Genomic DNA, 16,354 nt, shown 5'->3' on the forward strand with positions numbered 1-16,354 from the left:
GAGTCATTCTAGGAACTGGCATTCCGGGAACCGACATTCAGAGAAACGACATTCGGCGAAAAGTAGGACAAGAGCTATGATTCTGAACGCAATTTTTGATGTCTTTTCGTTTAATTATGCCGCAATAGTTTTTGGCGTCCAATCTTCTATTGATTTAATCATAAATTTTGCCTTCTTCTAAAAATAGGCTGTTCTTTATATTTATACTGTTTTAAATTTTATTATTTAGTGAAGCTAAATGTTCCCCATTTATTATTTCGCGATTATTGCAAGATGTGCTGTTAGAATAATAATTACTTTAGAACCAGTAAGTATTCAACATATTTTTTTGCAAACACAAGATCTCCTCTCAAGATATGCTGAAAAAATATTATTTCAATCACAAATTTTCCCTCCTTTCGATAATAGACAGTGTTTTTGATGTACACTTTCAAAATTAAAATTTATATTAAATCGTTCAAAAGTTTTACCACATATATTTTCTTTCAAAAATGTGTTGTTCATTTGAGTTATGTTGTGAGAAGATATATAGTGTTAGAGCCTTAAACATTTTAAACGAAAAATAATCTGCTCTCGTATATAGGCTATTTTTGCATTATGCTGCAATAATAGATCTTTGTATAAGAGCTTTTAATATTTTGCAAATAAATTTTTCCTTCTTCTACCAAGTAATTTTCATCAAGTGTTACGTACAAACTGGGACAGAGCTTGATCTGCCCAAAATATGTACGTTCCCTTTATTAATAACTGAGAATTTTCTTTACCAAGTTACTATTTTCAAATATGTATATAGCAACAACTCAACGAAACTTTATGTTCTGGGATGTGGAGAAAATTATTATTCCGAAAAGATCTTCCACCAGACTCGTCACGAGTTTTATTTGTTATGCTCTCTAATGTCACTACAATTTTTGACATTCATAGCTTGGATTATCTCTGAACGACCATCACGCTTATTGAGAATCTACGAAAAAAAATTGCTATGGGCTCAGTGGTGGTGATCTCGGTAAAAGCTTCGATAATGCCGATATTCATTCTAACTCAATCGTTATGTCAAATGGCCATTATGCCAAACGGCCATTATGCCAAACGACCATTATGCCAAACGGCTTTATGCCAAACGACCTTATGCCAAACGACTTTATGCCAAACGGGGTACAATCATTCATTGAATAGTTACGAGATATCAATATATGTTGCAACATTCGTTATACAGATGTTATGGCATGAGATTATGCGATTTTATAATTGATAAGTTCCATACGATTTTTTTTATGAATTTTTCAGTTTCAATTTTTTTAGTATTATTAAGTATGACAAGGAATTATGGTTTCGAATGTTTCACAAGTGGTTCTTCCTTCTTTTATCATAAGCTGTTCTTTAAAGATTTGTTGGTTCTAAAGGGCTAGTTCATAGGATATTTACAAGATTTTGATATACCGTCGTGCGGGGTACCGCCGTGCGGGGTGACATTGGTCCATAAGGGTGACTTTGGGCCAAGATTTTTACAGCAAACTAAAACCAGAATAATGAAAAAAATGTGGCAAGCTTCAAGAATACGTTATAAATAGCCACTGGATGGTCATGGATGAGTTTTTTGCCTCCCGTACTAGTCAAGAGATGTATCGAAAAGGGCGGTCAAAGTCACCCCCTAGGACCAATGCCACCCCGCACGGCGGTACGCTGCAACTAATTGTGCCGTCTATTCGATGAAGTAATTAATGTCTCCACTCGCAAACCAAAGTAACATTTACTATAACAACTTTCAGGACCTTTCAGACAAATAAGATAGTTGTTAAATTAATAAGAACATCCTACATATGATGAATGCAGAATTCTTATTTATTCCAAACCATATCAAGTAGCGATAGGCAATTACTCATTTTTGAATACTTTTTCATGTATTGAAGTTTAGGAGACCATTATCTCTAAAAACCTTTCGGGCTATTTTTACCCGAATGTTGTTCCCTCGAATATCAAATATCTCCCGAATGAACCGAAATTTGTATGGATCGTGCTATTAGGATAGAACCACCACTTTCTACCCCCTGTTGAACGACCACGTGGTTTATGGACAGTCCCAAAATAGATAAGAAATAATCTTCAGAGACAGAGTCGTGAACCAGAAAGAATGATAAAGAAAACAAAAAAAAAATGCTGAGTTCGAAGAAACTTTAAAGAACAGCTGATCAAAAAAGAAGGGTGCATATCATGTCATCCTTTCAGCACCCTGAAATAAACAATAAGTTATGATAATTATTAGTGCCTAAACATTTTCGAGGAAATTCACCACTTGAGAAAACAGGGTAGTCAGGGAACTGGCATTTGCAGAACTGATGTTCGGAGAAACGAAATTCGAAGTATCGATATTCGGGAGAAAGTAGCACAACCCCGATAAACTGTCCATTGAAAAGCAAATATTATCTGGTAATTGTACGAGAAGTTCTGAAAATACAATATTCTGATGAAAAACAGTTCGCGGTGAAAGGAAATGCAATTTTCTTGAAGTTAAAACTAGGTAAAACAGCTTAGAATATTGTATCAAAACCTTGTAGGTGAAAATCTCGCAAAATAATAGTGTTATATTGTCTCCAATCAGTGCACTAGCAGAAAGCTTGAAGTGAGAAGAACGATATTGTTACCGTACTATTACTTCAATTTAGTGCTAGTAGCACAAGTCGAGATGTTTCATTATCATTAATTGATCAAAATCGCCAAGAAAAAAAATTCTGGAGAATGGTACTTTCTGGCGAGTGGTACATTCTGGCAAATGGTTTTCTGGTAAATGTTACATTCTGGCGAATGGTTTTCTGGCAGATGTCATTCTGGCGAATAGTTTTCTGGCGAATGGTTTTCTGGCAAATATCGCACAATCAAGGATGCCATTCAACCGATCAAGAACAACAAGGCCGCTGGCAAGGTATCGAAGCCGAACTCATCATGATGGGCCCGGACAGGTTGGCCACTTGTCTGCATCGACTGATAGTCAGAATCTGGAAAACGGAACAGCTACATGTGGAGTGGAAGCAAGGCGTTATCCACAAAAAAGGGCGACAAACTGGAGCGTAAAAATTCACAATCCTAAACGCCGCCTACAAAGTGCTATCCCAGATTCTCTTCCGTCGTCTATCACCTATAGCAAACGAGTTCGTGGGAAATTATCAAGCAGGTTTCATCGTCGGCCGCTCGTCAACGGACCATATCCTTTCCGTGCGACGAATCCTCCAGAAATGCCGTGAGTACCAGGTCCCTACGCACCATTTGTTCATCGATTTCAAGGCGGCATACATCAGTATTGACTTTGTAGAGCTATGGAAGATCATGGACGAGAACAGCTTTCCCGGGAAGCTCACAAGATTGATTAGAGTAACGATGAACGGTGTACAAAACTGCGTGAAGATCTCGGGCAAACACTCCAGCTCGTTCGAGTTTCGGCGGGGACTACGGCAGGGCGATGGACTTTCGTGCCTGTTGTTCAATATAGCGCTCCGTATGACGAGAGCCAGACTTAACAGTCGAGGCACGATTTTCACGAGATCCGGACAATTTGTTCTCTTCGAGGACAACATGAATATTATTGCGAGAAAATTTGAAACGGTGGCATATTTGTTCACCCGCATCAAACGCGAATCAACAAAAGACGGTCTAATAGTGAACGTGTCGAAAGATGTTGGTAGGCGGATTTGAGCGCGACAGGGTCCTCCTAGGAAGCAGTGTCACGATAGACGGGGATACCTTCGAGGTGGTGGACGTGTTCGTCTACCTCGGATCCTTGCTGACGGCAGACAACAATGTTAGTCGGGAAATACGAAGGCGCATCATCAGTGGAAGTCGTGCTATTGGCTCCAGAAAAAACTGCGGTTAAGAAAGATTGACCCCCGCACCAAATGAACGATGTACAGAACGCTCATAAGACCGGTAGTCCTCTACGGGCATGAGGCGTGGACTATGCCCGAGGAGAACTTACAAGCTCTTGGGGTTTTCGAACGCCGAGTGCTAAGGACGATCACCGGCGGCGTGCAGGAAGACAGCGTGTGGCAGCGAAGGTTGAACCACGAGCTTGCTCCACTCTACGGCGAACCCAGTATCCTGAAGGTAGCTAAAGCTGGAAGGATACGCTGGGCAGGGCATGAATGCCGGGCAACAGCCCTGTAAAGATGGTGTTCGCTACGAATCCGGTCGAAACAAGAAGGCATGGAGCGTAGCGAGCTAGGTGGATTGATCAGGTGCACCAGGATCTGGAGAGCGTGGGTCGCAGTCGAGGGTGGAGAGAAGCGGCCATGAACCGAGTGAATTGGCGAAATATTGTTGGCGAGGTTTAATCGAGCTAATTGATGTAAAACCAAACAAATAAATAAAAATAATTTGATGTCCACACAAATTGTCGTTAATGAATCGTAGTGGAGAATTATTTAAAAAATAATGTTGGTATTCGTTACGATTGATTTGATATAATGTACGATTTTGATATTTGAAGTTCGAATATGTGATTCTGGACGCACATTCTTATACGTGTCTGACTGGGAAGGTTGTAATTAACGGTTCCCCATCATTTCCAACACACACAATTCAAATCGTAGAGAACAGCTTTCGAAAATGGACACTTTCTCTGAACTATAACAGAGACTTAGAGTGCTATTCGGACAATCCCAAGATGTTTTCAAAGGCCTCAACGTGTTTTCAAGAGATCCTAGTAGTTTTCATAACTCTACTAATTTCAAAGGGTTTACAATACTCTGAGAATTTTTTGGAAACCCCACGGGTACTGTTTTGAAACTCCTGAAAACCGTGGAAATCTCCATAAGCTCTTGCCATTCCCTTGGTCTCTCTCATGGTACTCCCGAATTCTAGGGAGCCTTTAGGAAGCTCTGGGAAATTTCATTACCCTCGGAAAACCTCTTATGAGCCACTTTGAAAGGACAAAAAGCTGTAGCGGTAAATGCGCCACTGTTCATCAAGATCATGCTGATGGTGGTGAATTAAAATTGAGTTTTTCTCGATTTTCCAGGACACGGAGTATTTTTTATCGTTCATCTATGAATACATCGGGGGCCAATTGGCACAGAATGCTTTTAGTTGGTAACTATGGAAATACTCGTTAAACGTTATACTTAGAAGCAGGCTACTGAAGCCTACATTACTTTAGCATGTGGAGTAGTGTAAAAAATTTCTTAAGAACCTTTGGAAACATCTAGGAATTCCTTGAAAAGGAATAAAGAATTTTGTTTTGGGTTTGCGACTTGAAAATGCAACGTAACCACTAGACTGTCGGCATTCTCAGTCTTGATATGCAAACGTTTTATTTTATTTCATGCGACGTTTCGGCCATTTGATGTGGCCTATTTCAATGGAAAAAGGACAAACATGACTGACCATTTATCTCTTGATAAAGACCACAACCAAAGGTAGTAACGTCGCACGAAAAGTCGCGGAGAAAAGTCGAAAAATTTGTTCTCACTATTTATTTCCAAAATATTTTTGTATTTTTAAAAGATAATTGAATAGTTTGTTTTCAAAATTTCATGAATATTGAGTGAAAATTGAATTTTTTAGAGCATTTGGAAGAACATGATCGACGTAGTTGTATTTTTGGCTACCTTGTAGAATAGATGAGGAAAACCAAATGAAATTCAACTTAGCTTTTAAATGTGAGCACACACTCGCACACATATCGCAGTAGTCTTAATTTGAAGATTTTTCTGTCAAGAGTAGATAAATCTTAATCTCATCTTGCGCAAACTTGCGCAACATTGGGTTTTTGTCGTTTGACTAATCGGAGTGGATACGACAATACTGAGTACGGTCATTTATTAATGAGTGTAATAAATATTTCTGTTTTGGTGCCTATAAAAAGGCATATTTGATGTAAAATCATTGTATAAGATACTAATATAACGATACTAAAGAAATCTACTTTCGAACTATTCACTAGCTGGGCTCAAGTGCCGTATAGCTTGACGAAGCCAATATCACATGTTGATAACACAGAATTCTGATATATTAAAAAATCACCTAAAATGGGTCAACCATGCGATGGTGATAAATAGTTCTAAAAAATACACAATCGGGTCTATCAGAGTAAAGAAACTTCATTAGAATATGAGAAATCTTTTTCAAGACTTCATTCCATCTTTTGTATGGAGAGGAATCACTGTGCGTCGGGTGAAATAAAATAAAACGTTTGCATATCAAGACTGCGAAAGCCGACAGTCTAGAGTTTACGTTACAACTTCCTGCCGCAATCCCAAAAAAAGGATTCCTGATGTTTTCAAGGAATTCCTAGATTTTTCCAAGGGTTTTCAAGAGGATTCTTCTATTACCCACATGTTAGTATAATGTAGGCTTCTGTAGCGTGCTTCTCAGTATTATAAGACTCTAAATATATTTAGACTCAGATAGTCGACAACCAAGAGTTTACATCTGAAAATCTCGCATATCAACCCCTGAGAACCTCTATAAACTTCTTGAGAATTCCTGGATTGCTTTGTGAACCACTTGGAAACCTCATGAAACCTATGTTACCCTTCATTTTTCACTGGGAACATTTGTAAGCGATGTGGAAACCTCTATAAGTCCTAGCATTACCTTAGTAATTTGGCTTAAGAACCCTTGGCGAAATTTGAGAACAATCAAAAGCCCCTGAGAGCCTTTCGGGAGGGGACCATACATCTGTAGTAGCAACCACGCCGTTAACCATGCTGAGGATTGTAAAGGGCATGCTTTAGAAATTCCTTGAGAAACTATGGAGACCTCTGTGAACAACTTCAAAACCTATTAGTTACCCCTAATAACTCCTGTGAACCCCTGTGTTTCTTAGAACCTCTTGGAATCATCTGTGAACCACCTGCGAATCTTCATAAGACCGTAGCATTGGAAACCCCTGATTATCTAAAAAAAACCTTGGAAACCCACATGGAGCAACTGCAAGTGTTCAGTATAATATTGTTGTTACATTTTGGAAAATTATCTTGAAAGGAAGTCTTGACAAGTAATATTAGTTTCTAATACAGAATATTTCAGATTAAAATACATGTTTGGTTTATATGAAAGTCTAATACAAATATTGTTTTAGAGCCCAGGTAGCCGTAGCGATAAACTTAAATCAGCAAGACCATGCTAAAGGTCGTCGTTCAATTTCCACCAGTCGAGGAAGAAGGAAGAAAGTAAAGAAAGTCTACTCGACTTCACAGGACATAGAGTATCTTCGTACTTACCATACGATGTACACATGCAAGAATTGAACCATTGATAAAGAGCTCTTAGTTAATAACTGTGGAAGTACTAATAAGAATATTAAGATTAGATACAGGCTCTGTCTTTGTTGGGACGTGACGCTAGAAAGAAGAAGATGAGGACAAACATTGTTCTGGGTATAGGTAACCTTTGAGAGTTCATGAAATGACCACCTATTCCTTGCAAGTTCTTGGAAACCGCTCACTATGGGCGATCAGGTGGCCAATAATCGAAAAAATGACTTGCTCTGATAGGTTTTTCTTGTACATCATTCCATAGTAAACACTTCTATTAAGTTATTCCTGAAAAATAAAGGCAAGATCTTTTATATTTTAATTGATACAGTATGTCAAAGTTGGAGTTTTTAAGAGAAATGAAGAATTCAGTGCAAACACAAGGTTCACATTAAATACAATATACTGCATAACCGTAATATGTTATACAGATCTTTATACATTGTCCGAAAGCTTATTCAAAATGCTATCTAAGAAAAATAAAATGAAATAAAAATTCGTACTTTAGGTCGGAAAAATGCGGGGAGTGCACTGATAAAAATATTTGATTTTATATCGAAACTTTACACATCCCATACTTTTTTGTCCCAAATTGTCCCAGGCTAAAATTTATTTCCAAGGGTACTTTGAGATGTAAACTAAACGATCGTGAAGAATTTAGCTGCACAAATTTGCACTTTTTTGATTTAGGGCTTTATGAATTTAACCAATATTTTTAACCATTTCCTATTAAAAATAGCCAAAAAAAATAGTTCAGAGAATAAATGAATATCGTTAAATCATTTATATCATTATTTCTATTTAAGTTCTAACATTTATAATGGTTTGCACAACGTTAATCGCATAAACGGCTTATATGCATCATTAGTAACAAAACATATTATTTTGCTATAGGACCTATTCAAAAGTTAGTCTTGAAAACTTGTTTTTGAAAATAAAACATCAAATTTGTATCGCTAAACTCATAAATACGACATGATATGGAAAAACTATTTTTGGCCGCCAGTCTATATGGAAACCGTCCATAGTGCCGCTGCGTACCACTTGGGGGCTATCCATTGATTAAATAAGACAATTTTGGCGGTTTCTGGCCCCTTCGTCCCCTCATGTAAGGATTTTTTTTTGCACGAAGATTAAAATAATGTGTATGGCGCGTATGAAATCTCAGACCCTCCCTCCCCTTAAATCCGCTTACATAATCAATGGACGGCCTCTTGGGAACCTTAAACGCTTATTTTGATCCTTTGACATCATATATGGCATGTGGACCTTTAGCCAATCGGTATACAGAAGCTCGTACGAATGGATGATGCAAAACAATGCGAAACAACTCGAATAAATTAATTGACACAAATTGCACCCTTGGTTAACCCTTGAGAATCGAGTTTTTTCAAATTTTCGAAACCCGTTCATTATTTCTAGTAAATCTCTGATATGATCTTGAACACACCTGGAAGATAGGATAGGATACCTTTTGGAAACCTCCAAACATTCATTGGAAACCACTACGAAAGCTTGGCAAATTTACAGTAACATTTTAAGAACTCTTTGGAACGTTCTGAGTACGGGTTGAGAATTCCTGGATTGAGAATACTTCAGAAGCCTCTGAGAATCATTAGGACTATTCAAAAACCTTCCCTACCCGAGTGGTAAGAGTCCGCGGCTACAAAGCAAATCCATATTGTAGGTCGGTCCACGATCTTTTCGTAATGGAAATTTCCTTGACCTCCCTGGGTAAAGATTATAATCCTGCCAGCCACACGATATACAAATACGAAAAAATTGCAACTTTGGCAAAGAAAGCTTTTAGCTAACAACTATAGAAGTGCTTATTGAAAAGCATTCTCTGTCCCAGTGATGACGTAATACCAATAAGATAAGGAAGATTGATGGCTCTGTAACTTCTTACATACATTATTATTAGAGATAGAACTATTACAGAATCCGAATCTTTAATTGAAGTGATTTATTGATCATCCAAAAACATGCAAAAATGTTGATAAGCGATCAGTTGGGAGATTATTTATGTTTCATGATCAAGGAACTGCAAATAAATTATCAATTTCCTGTTTTCCTACAGTAATTCCTATACAACTTTCGATAAGATTGTGCAGCCTCAGTTGATATCAAAATGAACACGAATTTTTCGGAGACACTCAAAAAACACTGCTTTCGAAGCAAAACTCATTTTTGAACCACCCTACTGTGTAGTGGCTTACATTGTAGCCAGCCGACCACATTGTCGTCGTACCACGTGCAACAATGTTGCACTATTGACTGCTTCACACAGTTTACTCAGCCCATGCGGCACTTTTGGTGCTTTCGCTGCTGACAGCTGACTTGCATGCAAATGATTTTTCTCGGAAGTAGCGGTTATTTAGTCCCACTGCTTAGCGGAGTGAACGTAGAAAATTGCCGTATTTTTTTCCTTCGCGAAATAATCGATGAATGTTACGAAACATATATGTTTACACTTGTTCCAGGAATGGTCATAATGGGGTCTTTGTTCACTATGCAGTTTATCATTTATTTTAGCAGTAGTTTGCTTAGCATTTATTTAAAATCTCAATATCTAACACTGAACCCAATTCAGATGAACATTCCAATGTTTTCTATAAAATCTATTATTATCAAACCAACCCGTTACCAAAATTATGTAGCTTAAGTAACGCACCACGCCACCGCCTGTCAAATCAACTTTCGCGAACCAAATTCTCATACCGGCTGACCTTGCCATTGGACCGACAAAGCTCCGACTGAGTGTTTCCTCAGCCCAACCGAACAGATTGCGCGACCGTGGTAAAAGTAGTTTATCTTGATTACGCCCCTCGTCGTTGTTGCTGCTGCTGTTGGTGCTCGATTGCACGTATCTGCACTCTGTACCTCGTAACTTTACATTGCCAAAAGTTTGTTCGGTACGCATGCGATAGTACCTACACAATATGGGGTCGGCCTGGGAGGCTTGAGCATGAATTGCGCTCTCGTATGTTTCCACTAAGATTGCGGTGTTGCAGCACCACCTCCGCTCAGTACCAGCAGCAGCTTCACCGGTCTTACATATGACTTGGTACCAACATTTACAATAAGAGCAACCTGAGAGCACGCGCCCTCGATTTTTTTTATCGCTCCACGCACGAACATCAGGCATCACGAAAAACCGAAAAACAAAAACAGCATCCAAACAAAATGCAGTCTGTGTGAAAACTAAGCACGGTTTTTGCAACATCATACTTCACATATGTTGCCTGGGCTGCCCCTGACTGTCCTGAAGCTGAAGCGACGAGGCCGTCGTAGCAAACCTTCGGCAGCAGAATTCACAAGCATTTAAAGAACACGTTTTATTAAAAGGTAGCCACTAAAATAATTGGACAAACGCAATAGTGTCAATAACATTGACAATCAAAAATCAAACAAGCGCTAAAAATTTATTCTTTAAATAATGCAATGATAAGTTGGAAACTAGAAATAAAAAATCATTCGATATTCTTACGCAAAACCTTAAATAAGCAATGGTAAAATGAACATTAGCACTATAATAACATTTGAAATATTCCAAGGAAAAAATAATCTACATAAATAGAAATGGAATGGTGTTTGTACGTCACGAAATGGCATGAACGAGTGAAGATTATCCTTTTCCTACGGCATGGTAGCATTTCCCCCACACCTACTCCGGGTAACGAATAAAGTTCGAGGGGTGCGATGAGATGTAGATCAGCTGATAAACCTTGGTGCTCGGCATACGGTGCGCGCGTATCTAGCTATCGCGTGCACTTAGCGCACGTTTAAGAGATCATGAATTTCAGGTGGAACCGATTTGTTGCAATTTTACGATGAACGCGAGTGCCTTTTTTCGCGACTGCTGTCATAAGATTGATATCTTTGCGATCCGTGGTGGTTGATTGCACCTGCAAATGGAAGGTTTCTTTTATGAACAATCGCGATCGAATTGCTGGTCGCTCTTTCGTTTATTGTGATCATTTTGATCAATCTGGCGGTGAAGTTAGGGGAAAAGCGACACTAAACTGTGTTTTGTATCATAAATATAAAAATGACTCAGGGAAGTCATATTTAAGAGGTTTGGTGACCATGGGAAACTAAATTACATTACGAGATGAAATAATAATTTTCACACAGGAGACCGCAGAATCGTTACGGTAAACACGCTGCTGGTCAATAAGACTGTACTGTAAGTAACTAGTAGAATGTCAACACAAGGCTTATAGTACACTTGATTGAGAAACAAATTCTGTCCTAGTTGTTATATAACATCGAAGAGATTAAGAAGACATGAGCTAATCAATATGAGAATACCAATGTAATTCTACCCAAGTACCCAAGTAATACGCGCTAATGAATCAGCATCAGAAATGCATATAGACATTACAGCAGCACTACAAACGCATTATGAATCAAAATCCAGACGGTACCAATATCCGGACACTCTAATAATATTCATCAATATAAGGCAAAATAAAATGTTAATATGTTTATTTTAATTCATGCCTTATGCTATGATAATTTGACATTCATTAACAATCTAGTTACCATTGCCAAATCATTGAAAATACCAAAAACAACTAAGTTGCTCCAGTTGAACTTGTATATTTTTTTTTGCGGTGATGAAATTTTTAGCGAAGGTGCTGACGAAAGTTCCCACAAGGTGTAGTAAACGAGAATGTGTTAAAATTATACTATTCATGGGAAGATTTCAACATTATTGTGCCCGAAATGGATTTGAGGCTTGAGGATTAAGTTACATCACGTTGTGGAAACATTGAGCAAACAAACGTTTAAAATAGCTACAAGGAGCTGTCCGGGATTAGAGCCAAGTGGTTTTAAACCCGGATATTAAATTGTAATCGTATATTTTCATGGCTTAAGTACATAATTTTCAAATAAATCTGTATAGTTAAATATATAAAAATTGAATTAAACGGTGATTGTTGCAGCTAGAACCATATAACTTTCTCTTCAAACAGCCGATCCACAGACATTGTTCATTTTTTAATGTAATAACCCATATAGAACATTTTCGTTCGACTATTTGTTAAAGGCGTGATAAATTGAGATGATTGTACAAGTTTTACATTAATTTGATAATTCCGTTGTAAAACATAGTTGTCCGGATTTTGATTGAGAAGTGTCCGAATTTAAAAACATGATATGTTGTACGTGTCCCGATTTACGGACAAGACAAGCTTCATAGTTTCAGCAATTTTTATAGCGACAAATTAACTTATATCTAATTATTCATCATTTTTAATTAGACCAAACATGAAACTGTTCGATGCATAATATGATTTCAATTGATCCTGAAGAAAACCTATTCGAAATGGATATTATACATTTGTGCCACCTTAAGCGTCCGGGTATTGATGCATCACGGTATACCGCGTACGCCAAAGCACACAAATCTTGCTATACGTTACCGATCATAGACTACTACAGATGGGATGTTTTTCTTCGCTTGCTTTGATCTTGCTTCAAAATCGATTGTGAACGAATTCTGCAATGCCTGATGATAAAAAAATACTCTCTTGGTGTCAGAGGCGCGTCCACGTTCGGAACCATGGGTAGGACAAACGTTGGCAAATCTTTTGTGCACAGTGAACCTCAGAAAAATTTCAACCCTATGGAATCCTAGACTGGGGATTTAAATTGACTATATTAGAGGGGCTCAAACACAAAGGGGTGTAAGCGTCAACACAAGAAATAACATAATCCTTGGCTTTTTTTTAAATTTAATACAATTAGTATAGAATGAAAACTTCAAATTAGATTTTCTCAAAACTAGTTTTTTTTCACTGACACATTTTCTATGTCAGTCGTTACCACAAGACTAAAAAGGCTTTCCGTCTTTACTGGGCTAGATAAGACTGAGTGCCTTAAAAAATAGGAAATTAGAGACCTCTTGCCTGAAAACGGAGACAAAAAAGAATCATACGGTGGTCGAAAAAAGACCAAACAGGAACTAAGAAAATAAAATGATATCTTATAACAGCCATGAGATAAGAGTTTTATTCTTCATAGAATTACTTAATTTTCTCTAGGAATTTTATCTGATTTTTTTTTCAGATGAAATATTCAGTTATTACTCCGGAAATTTCTAAAGGATTTTGACGAATTTTCCTAGAGAATTACTCCAAAAACATTGTTTTGGATGCCTCAAGAATTCAACCTGGAAGTACCCAATAAATTCTCCAGAAATGCCGTCCAGAGATTTAAGGGATTCCCTATGAAATTGTCTTTTGGAATTCATATAAGATTGCTATTAGAGATTTATTTTCTAAAAATACCTTTAGCAATTGCTCAAGAGATTTCTTCTTAGGTTTCTGCAGAAATTCCTCCTGTAACACTTTGAGATTTTCTCAAGTAATCCTTGAAAGTTTTTTTTAGGAATGTGTCCAGGGAAAGCCCAAGAAAAATTTTCTGATTTTTTTTTTAAGATTTTGCCCTGACGGGGCATTTGTCTCTGCTGAAAAATAGATCCATGAGGCACTTTTAAAGAATCCTGAAGTAACCTCATATCAAACAAGTGAAACCTTTAATGTCACTCTGTATGAACAATGATCTCTGAAATAACGCCAGTACTCTTGAAAAAGTTTTAGAAGATTTCCTAGATAATTTGCTAAGATAATCTAAATAATCAATCGAGTCACGGGATAGTATTTCGCAGGGTTTTTTTCTCGGCATTGGACAGAATCTTTAAAGAGATTTAATGTAGGAATGATTGGAGGAATTATTGGGAAACTTGTTGGAGTATTGGCTGGTGTGAAATCTTAAATAACCTTGTGGAATTGCAAGGAAATTTTTTGGGAAACTTTTTAAAAAATGAGTAATATTTGGATGAATTGCTAGAGAAATTCCTAGAAAACAATAGATTTTTTCAAAGAACCTCTTGAAGAATTTTGGATTTCTGGGTGGAATTGTGGATGAATACTTGGTGGAATTCACATGAACCTACGGAGAAGTTCTTGCAGGGTTTCTAGAAAAACCCACAGCTTTTTTTTAATCTCTGAAATAAACTTTTGAAGATTTCCTCGGGAGAAATTCCGTAGAAATCTTAGGAACATCTTCTGGAGTAACAACTGGAGAATTCAGTTAAAGGATTAGTAAAAAATTATCTGGTGAAAATTCTAAGATAGTTTTGGGGAATAAAATCAAGGTAATACATTAGAAACTTACTGGAGGTAATAGCTTTGGAGTTCTCAAGGATTTCCTGGAGCAAATTCTGGAGATGTTTTTTCTGAATATCCTTTGGAAAATCTCTGGAAGAATTTCTGGGAGAATTGATAGAGAAATATCTAGAAGAATTTCTAGAGAGATCCCTGTGCGAGACCCTGAAAAAATCTAAATAAAATCACTATGATAATTCCTGAAGCTTTTCCTTGGAGAATCGGAAACAAAATTCTTTAAGAGCCTGTTGAAACCGTTATAGTCTGTGAAGGTTTCTTACTAACCTGTGCAATTTTGCAATAGAATTCAATGCGAGCAGAATTAGCAATGTATTAAACAAATTTGACAAAAATAGATCAAACTGCTCATCATTACAACCAGTAAGGTTGTTCTAATTTCCTAGATAACGAATTGATGAACAGCCAAAATTCTGTTGATTTGTGTAGTTTTTTTTTTCTTTGCTCCGAATCAGAAGAAAATTAATATTCTTGAAAAATATTTCACAGAAATCGTCCTAATCTGCTCTAAATATTTTTTATGAATAATGCCACAAATATAAGTGGGAATTTCATCAAATCGTTTTTCAGAAACTAACTGTGGGAGTTCTATAGAAATAGTTTTGAAAAACGTCAAGAAATTCAGCAACACTTTGATAGAATATATCAAGAATGGTCGCACTTTCAGAAATACCTTTCGCCATCACACGATGGGACGGGTCTTAGAGTAATCAATTACTTCATCCAGAGATTCTTCAACAAATTACTATAGAACGCTCATGGCAATTTGTCTCAGAACATTTACAGGGTTTTCCGTAGATATTTTGAGGAAATCATTCATTTAATCATTCAAAAATGCCATAATGGATTGGTTAATTTGTTCTTTTAACGGTTAAAGAAGTTTCTTGTAACAATTCTTACAGTTAGTTTCCTGTTGATATTCTCAATCGCTCTTCCCACAAATTCAAGCTTTCTGATGATTTTGTTTTTTTTTTGTTGAATCGTGAGTAGGACAATCCTTTGACTGTCCTACCCAAGTCTTTTTGTGCGTAGTACATGTCCTACCTGTCCTACCCACTTCCCGCGCCACTGCTTGGAGTTAAAATTGACATAAATGAGGAAACAGTAAATAAAAAGTCGTTCGACCCATTTCATGTCCCAGTTAACACAAACTCGTATACGATAGCGTACAAGAGTATAAAAGTGGAGGCGATATACGTACATTCGCCATTAGGCTGCATGCAAATGGTATGTATATCGCCTCCACATTTGTACTCTTATATCTCATTATATACGATCGTCTGTTTACTCGGGTGTTTTTGTCCCAATCATCGAACTTTCATTCATAAGTATTTGAATTTGAGCTCCTCCTGAGAGCCACAGAACAGGGTACGAAAGTCATCAAACAGCAATAGATCTTCATGGACTGGGCTCAAATTTGTAGGAATGATTTTATAAGTAAATCTCGTTTTAACTCAGCCCGTTAACGCCCAAGGTATCCTTCAATTGTACTTAAGTCCCGAAATTGTTTTCAATAGTTATGTTCCCATAAAACAAATACAGTTTGCGCAACAAAACTAAAGTCAATGGCTGATCTGAAGCTGAAATCGATCTAAAAAAATCTTAAAAGTGTGTCGTCGATATCTGACAGCTCCTTAAAAACAATTTTATCAAGACAAAATTCAAGCTAGTTGATCCTTTAGAAACTGTGAGTGTTGTAAAAATACAAAGTAACAAAGTCGAAATTTTCTGTTGCCGAAAACGGAACCGTGCTAAAATCGGAACATTGTTATATCGTCATTCTGGAACCAAATGATGGCCAGACTTCCGAACGGTCCATTTTGAGGCAAATTTCCATAGGAAAGGGCTATTATTAAATCCGTTCTATGCATTATTGACTGTGACTGACGATCCACACATTTTTCAATGTTG

The 16,354-nt window shown here is 37.3% G+C and overlaps 1 protein-coding gene across 4 annotated transcripts in view; it reads right to left on the reverse strand.

The window, feature by feature from the left end:
• LOC5568519 (AF4/FMR2 family member 4) overlaps positions 1-16,354 on the reverse strand; it is a 492,113-nt gene that overhangs the window by 334,096 nt on the left and 141,663 nt on the right. The gene's annotated exons all lie outside the window — the stretch shown is intronic.

Source organism: Aedes aegypti, chromosome 3 (genome assembly GCF_002204515.2).
Source record: "Aedes aegypti strain LVP_AGWG chromosome 3, AaegL5.0 Primary Assembly, whole genome shotgun sequence".
NCBI classification, from domain to species: Eukaryota; Metazoa; Arthropoda; class Insecta; order Diptera; family Culicidae; genus Aedes; species Aedes aegypti.